We start from the raw sequence: 7,149 nt of genomic DNA, 5'->3' as shown, positions 1-7,149 counted from the left end.
ACGCGCATGCTCCAAGCGCGGCGCCCCCGACTCTGCGCTCGGCTCCACTCGGGCATTTCCGCCTCTTTGTTTTAAACTCCGGACTGGTTTTTTTCTCCTGCTCTTGGGGGGGACCAGGAGGGAGCGGCGCCCCCTCCCCCTCCCGGCGCGGCCCCCGCGTGCGCCCCGCTCGCCCGCAGCGGAGACGGCAGGTCAGTGAGTCCGCGCCCCGCCCGGGCTGGCCCGCGGCGCCCGCTCCACAGGCCGCGGCCTCGGCCCGTGTCCGGGCCCGAAAGGCTCCGAACCCCCGCCCGCGCCCCTGCGTCCTCGTCAGCCCTCCCTGCGGAGCCCCAGCTCCTCTCGGCAGGCCCAGGCCAGGGCTGGACCCTCGAGGGGCCGGGACCCCGGGGTGGGCCCGACCCCGGGACGGGCTTCGGGAGGGACTAGGAGCTACAGGACCCCAGAATTGGCTATCGAGGAGGACCAGACCCCTGGACGGGTCACCGGGGAGGGACCAGGAAGGACCGAACCCCTAGATGGGCCACCAGGGTGGACCGGACCCCAGACCCTCACCGTGGAGGGACCAGGGAGGACCAGACCCCTGGTCGGGCTTCTGGGGAGGGCTGGATCTTGGGACCCACCAGAAAAGGACCAGGAAGCACTGCGGTCCCTGAGGCAGCTCACCTAGGAGAGTCCAACCCTGAAATGGGTCATGGAGTAGAGTCCAACCTCACTGTGGGTCACGAAGGAGGGCTGGAACCCTAAGGACCAGCAGGAATCAGAGAGGGCTGGACCCTGAGACAGGTCCTGGAGGAGGGTCAGACTGCAGGACCAGGCAGGACCCCGGAACAGCTGGCACACTGGGGTGAGTTGCTGAGAAGGGCCAGGAGCTTGGGATGGATCACTGGGGATGTCCAGACCCTGGGACCAGCCCATCGAGAGATCAGGATAAACCCACTGGAGAGTACTGGGACCCCAGGGCTGACCCCCATTAGGGCCACGGTCCTGGAACATTCCTGTGAGTACCTCTGGGACCCCAGGACAACCCCTCCAAGAGGCTGGGACCCTGGGACTGTGACATGTGGAAGGCTCTCGCCGTATGACATGCTCCTAGTGGGTCACCTAGGAGCTGGGGCAGGACCCTGAAGAAGGCTGGCTCTCAGGGAGGGTCAGGACAGTGATGAGAGCCAGAACTTGGAGACAGGTCCGCAGCGAGGCCAGGACTCTTGAATGAGTCTCTGAGAAGCACCCAGACCTCAGGGCAGACTGTAAGGAGTTCTGGGACCCAAGCTAGGCCCCAGGGTTTGGGCCCCTGGGGCAGGATCCCGAGGTTCCCAGAATCTGCCCATCCCACTCAGCTGGATCTGTCTGCTATAAAGGCTCTGGAGCATCAGGGATTCCGATTACCTGAGCCCCACAGGTGCTAACCAGCCCTCTCTGTGAGGCCCCTGAGCACCTGGGCCAGCCCCGCAAACCTCTGACCTTCAGCAGGTGAGGTAGACGTGAGGCAGGGTTGGGGCCTATCCTCCCAGCTCTGGGGACTTGAGGGGGCTCCTGGTCCACACTGGCTCCATGCCTCAGTCCAGCCCTGTGCCCCCTTCCCCATTCTTCCAGCCCCTGCTCCAGGGCTGCTGTCCTTTCCCTCCCTTGGCCCTGTGGTCAGTGTCAGGCACCTTCAGCCACTCCTCCCTCCTCTCCCTCCGGTGGTGTCACCAAACGAGCCCTGTTCTCAAGGTCTGGAGGTGTTTTCAGTGTCCAGGAATTCCCAGGAGGGGGTGGGGTCTGAGCTGGGAGTGTGGGCCGTGGGAAGTGTTTTGGGGCCAGTCGGCCCAACGCGTGTCAGGGGAGTGGATCAGGCCCCTTCTCTCCTCCAGGAAAGGAAAGTGTTAGAGGACTTGGGGTGGGGGCTTTGCTTCTCTGAAACTTCTGAATCAGACTCACCTAGAACTTGCTCATGTTGCCTTTAAGTTGGAAGTGGGGACGGAGTAGTGCTGCTCTTGGGCTGGGCAGGGGCTCCGGCATGTGCCCAGTAAGACAGTGTCGGAGAGTGTGAGAGGGTGGGAAACCCAGGGCACGGGCCGCCTGGCCTGGGGTCAGCGCGCCCTCATCCAGCGAGCCAGAGAAAGGCAGGAGCGCTTTTGGAAAGGTGGACTTGCGTTCGCTTGCAGACTGACCCAGAGGTTGAGCAGTGGGATGAGGCATAAATCTAAAACCTCCAAGGGAGATGCTAGAACTGGTCAGTTCAGTGTTTCATTTTGCGCCATGACTTCACTCTTGGTTACTTAGGAGAAAACCGCTTTGAATTTTCAGTGTAACATTTCACAGGACTTAATCTTAACCGGACGGAGTCCCCAAATAGTCCAGCATAGAAACTTTTATTTGCCAAATGTAACCATAATCAGGCCCTTCTTACTCAATGCTTACTTCTTCTATTTTTTTTTTTTAACATTGCACTTTACTTTTTTTAAAAAAAAAAGACTTAATTTGCCTTGTGAAGTTTTGGAAAAGATCTGCAAAATTGGGCATTCAGATTTGGTTAGATTCTTTATTTTCCTGTTTTTGGATTTTTGAAGGGTTTTGAAGCTTGTGTTATTTGTGTATTGCTGCCCAGCAAATTACCCCAAAACTTAGTGCCTTAAAACAACTTCAGTTATTATCTAATGGTGTCTGTGGGTTGGGAATCTGGGCACAGCTTGGCTGGAACCTCTGCTTCAGGGTCTCATCAGGCTGCAGTCAAGGGACCAGTGGGGGCTATGGTCGTGTTTGTAGGCTCACATGTGGGGGGATCTGCTCCCAGGCTCATTAATGCAGCTGCTGACTAGGATGTCCATGGGGCAGCTCAGAACAGGAGAGCAAGCAAGGAGGCCACAGGCCTCATGACCTGATCTTGGCAGTGACATCCCACCCTACCGGATTCTGTTTGTTAGAACCTAGTCACCAGGCCCGGCCCACGCGGAGAGGAGGGCCTCCACGTGGGTGAGTGTACAGGGAGGGGCGGGGGCTGCTGGGCCATCAGAAGGGCCTGACCGAGTAGTGCCTGCAGGCGAATTAACAGCTGTATACAGAGTAGTGTGTTCAGGCCTCGGTTGCAGCAGGTCAGCTGCCTCTTTAGTTAGGAGGCTTCTCTGATGTCGCCATCGTGACTGAAACTGTTGTGATACTGGGGCCTACACGTAATGGAAGGTAAATTACACGTAGGAAAGATTTTTAGGAATTAACTTATAATTCAGAACACCTGTAGCAAACCACAAATTAAATCGTAGGTGTGTGTGTCAGGGATGTGGAATTCTTTGATAGCTTCAAGGGCAGCGATTTTAGTTGTTTCTGGAGCATCATTTTATTTCTGTCAGTTATTTTGCTCCAGAAATTATTAACTGACTTTTGTAAGACATTTTTTAGATGTGAGAACCTGATACGTTTGGGATATTTGACTCTTGTAGGGACTGTGACTCCAGGAAGCTGTGTGCAAGGGCCTCAGTGCTCAGCCCGCAGCTCTCTGTGTGCCTGATTGCACTGTGTGCACTTGGGCTGGGATGCAGGGGGCCACATGGGAGGCCTCCCTCAAGGACCCGTCCCCACGCTGGGGGAGGTGTCCCCTGCTGCCACTCTGGTTTCTGGACCTGCCAGGTTCCACCTGCTGGTGTGAGGGCAGGGCCCTCTGCCAGTGATTGGAATTCTTTATTTGGGTTCTATGATTTGGATTATAAAATAAGGTTTGTTTTGGTCTATAGTATTATTCTTTAATCTATTAAATGGCAGGATTTGTTATTTTCCTTGGAGCTTTATTTGGTTAATAAAATTGACTTTGAAGTTAAAAATGTAATTTTCTTTTATTATTGAAATGTTGAGGTTTGGGATGGTTTCTTATTACCCTTCTGATACTTGCTATTTCTATCACAGAAATGCTGCACAATTCATTGTGCTTCAAAAATGGAACTACTGTTCTTCGGTCTACAAGTTGGTAGTTTTTTATTGAGTTTTAAAAACTGAGGCCTTTAAAAATAGAAAGACTTAACGGGTGTGTATAGCTTAGTGGTAAAGTGTATGCTCAGCATGCAGAAAGTCTTCGGTTCAGTTCCCAGTACCTCCATTAAAAAAGAAGAAAAAAAAAAAAAGACTTTCTTTTCTAATCTGCTTGTTTCTCCCTACAGCACTGAATTAAGTGAGGGCCCGAATGACAGTAATGAAACCCTTAACGTCTGAAGAGAGGGTTAAGGCATGAGCATTGCTCACGTGCACTTTTAGAATTGTCTATTGAGTTAAGGAAAAACCCTCACCCATAAGGACTAAAACTCACTAGAAAATATGGTCCTTAAAAAAACCATTGGTAGGTTGATTTTTATTTTGAAGAGAACGTCTAATATTTAGGTGAATTTAGAGAGTAAAGATTAACTGGGTTTTTTTTTTTTGGCAAATACATCAATATTTGCTGGACTTTACTACATTAACAGCAAATGCTAGATGCTTAACAAGAAATAAGCAAACTGTAGAGAGCTGTCCACCCACCTCCGAGAAGCCTGCTAACTTGTGGGTCCCCTGTGGGTCTTGTGGGGTCTCACCAGCTGCTGTATCTCCTGGCTCAGCAGGGCCTGCTCCATAATAGATGCCTGACAAAGAGTAACTAAAAGCTGACCTTGCTTGATGCCTTTTGAGGCCCTGATCTGAAGGTGGTGTGTGTACTAACTCCTTTGGTTCTTAGGTCACCCCAGGACTGCACCCTGATCACCCCACAGGGCCCAGGCACAGCCGGGCAGTGAGGGGCAATGGGGACGGGGCTTTCTTTTCATTTCAAGTGATTTCACGTTCCTTTTTTACCAGTTTTCATTGAGAAAGCAGGACAGTGGAGAAAAGCTGACAGACTGGGCAGGGAACACCCTTGGCCCCCCTCCACCCAGGCCTCATCTGAGTTTTGCCGTACTTGCTTATCTGTTTCTAAATGCACCGTTTGTTGTGGGCTCACCTGAAAGCAGCTGCAGACGGCCTGGCGTGCTCCCCAAGTGAGGCGGAGCCCACAGGCCCCGTCATCGGAGGCTCCAGGCTCCACCCGGAGAAGGGCCCTCCGGCCACATGCTGGCTGATTTCTGGTGCATTCCCCCCCCCCCCCCCCCCCCGTCGTTGTCTCCAGAGCGTCTCCCAGGCACTTCCCTGAGCCTGGTGCAGACGGCTCCCCGTGTGGCGCTGGTGGCATCTCGCCCCGCCTTCCCCGCCTCAGCATTGACTTTTCAGGCCACCTATCACATCTGGATTTTCCGACTCTTCACCTGTGCGTCGCCCACCCTAGTCTGTCGTCTCCAGTTTACTCTGTAGACTAAACAGGGAGGCTGGTTGGGCTCTGGGTTTGTGGGACGGCGTGGTTGGTGCTGCTTGGCCCCCTTCTTTGCCGGCTCTCAGGCAGGGCCCTGTGGGCTGGCCGAGCCTATCTGGAGAGGCCTGGGGTCCCAGCACCAGGCCCAGGGGTCGGGCCTCTGTCCCAGAGGGTCACACTTGCTCTGTGAATCTGCCAGGCCGTCTGTGGGCCATCCCACCATTTCCCCCAGTGCACGGTCAGCCCCCTCTGTCGGCTTTGCTACTTTCAGCCGACTTTACAGAAGGTTCATGCTTGTGGAGGGAACTGTGGCTTCTGCTGTGCAGTAACATTTCCTTTGCTGAGTAACTGCCTTCCGGGCCCTGGAGTGGGGCTGCTGATGCCCACTGGTTTCCCCGCCTTTCACTGAAGGCCACCTGGCAAGGAGGCCAGGGGGGCTGTCCCAGGCCGGCTGCCTCAACCACGCCCCAGTCAGGGTGGTTTACAGGGCCAGCGTTTGTTTCTCACTGTCCTGGGGGCTGGGGTCCGAGATCAAGGTGCTGGTGGGTTCGGTTCCTGGCCGGCGGATGGGCCCACGCTGTGTGCTTGCTGGTGGGGCAGTGGGGCAGCACCCGGTATACCTGTAAGGGCCCTGACCTGTCATGACTCTAACCACCCTCGTGAATCTGACCCTCCCCGAGGCCTTGCACTTGGAGACGAGGGTTAGGGCTTCAGCATGTGATCTCTGGGGGCACAATCCGATCTGTACTGCGGGCTCCAGCTTCTTCTACATGTTTATTAACCTGATTCTTATCTGTAGAATTGGAAGAATAGCTGCCTAATGAGAATATTTTCAGAGGTGGTGGCCCCTCTGTGTTCTACATGTTTGGGAACCTAGCCCATTCTCCTGCGAGTAACTTCCATGCCTCTAAACTACCGTATTTGTTTTCTGTTGCTGGATAACGAATTGACACTGACTTGGTGGCTTGAAAGGACACCCACTTACTAGTCACAGCTCCACGGGTCAGGAGTCCAGCCGGCTGCGGCCGACACCTCTGCTCGGGGCCTCGGAGCCTGAAATCCACATTTGGGCCAAACTGCAGCTTTCACCTGGGACCCACTGGCTGGGGACGCCCGAGGGCCTTTGCCCAGGACTGCGAGCAGTTGAGAGAATGTTGCCTCTGCCACCAGCTGGAGGAAACTCTGCTTTGAATGACCATGAATTTGGTCAGGCCGCTGGATACTCGCCCTACCATAAGGTCAGCTGATGTGAGTCTTTAATTACATCTTCAAAAGCCCCTTACCGCAGTACCTGGGTTGGTAAGGGCAGAGGTATGTGTACTCCAGGGCCCACAATCTTGGGGCCATCTCAGAATTCTGCCTGCCGTAGTAATTCTCTTAGTGTACCGTTCTCTGGCCCCCAGAATTCACATCCTGCCAAATGCAGACACACTTGCCCCTCCCTACCAAGGTGCCCGCACATCCCCCCTGTCATCTGTTTGGTGTAATCCCCTGGGTACAACCCTCGGTCACCTGTGAACCTGGGGACAGGTCGCCCTCCTAGCACCCAGCACCACAGGACAGACGGGACAGCAGGTGCAGCTGTCCTGGGCCTCCTGGGAAGTGGAGGTAACAGGTCACAGGTCCAGTACAGCTCTGAGCCCCGGGGTCCTCCCAGCTGAGGTCCTGGGTCGAGTTTCAGGCTCAGGGTGACCCAGACGGCTCCCAGCTTGCCCTCTGGGCACCAGGTTCCGGCTGAGTGGTCTTTCTCCTGAAGAGGCCTCGTGTCTGTGGCCAGCAGCCTTGTTGGCCAGTTGCCTGCCAGTAGAATCTTGGGGTTCGACAGCCCCTCCCACTGCATGTTTTCATGCGTCTCCAAAGCTTGG

At 54.9% G+C, this 7,149-nt stretch overlaps 1 protein-coding gene across 4 annotated transcripts in view; it reads left to right on the top strand.

Annotated features, from left to right (window-relative positions):
- The window catches only part of PCGF3 (polycomb group ring finger 3), a 48,281-nt gene continuing 41,132 nt past the window's right edge, over window positions 1-7,149 (top strand). For 2 of the 4 annotated variants that reach the window (XM_031439549.2, XM_031439554.2), the window contains exon 1: window positions 12-191. The gene's annotated coding sequence lies outside the window, so the exon portion shown is untranslated. Of the gene's footprint in view, window positions 192-7,149 lie in introns of all 4 variants that reach the window. The other 2 variants (XM_064489138.1, XM_031439564.2) reach the window with 2 other exon arrangements.

This window comes from Camelus dromedarius, chromosome 1 (genome assembly GCF_036321535.1).
Source record: "Camelus dromedarius isolate mCamDro1 chromosome 1, mCamDro1.pat, whole genome shotgun sequence".
Lineage (NCBI taxonomy): Eukaryota > Metazoa > Chordata > Mammalia > Artiodactyla > Camelidae > Camelus > Camelus dromedarius.
This window is presented reverse-complemented; position numbering and strand designations above follow the sequence as displayed.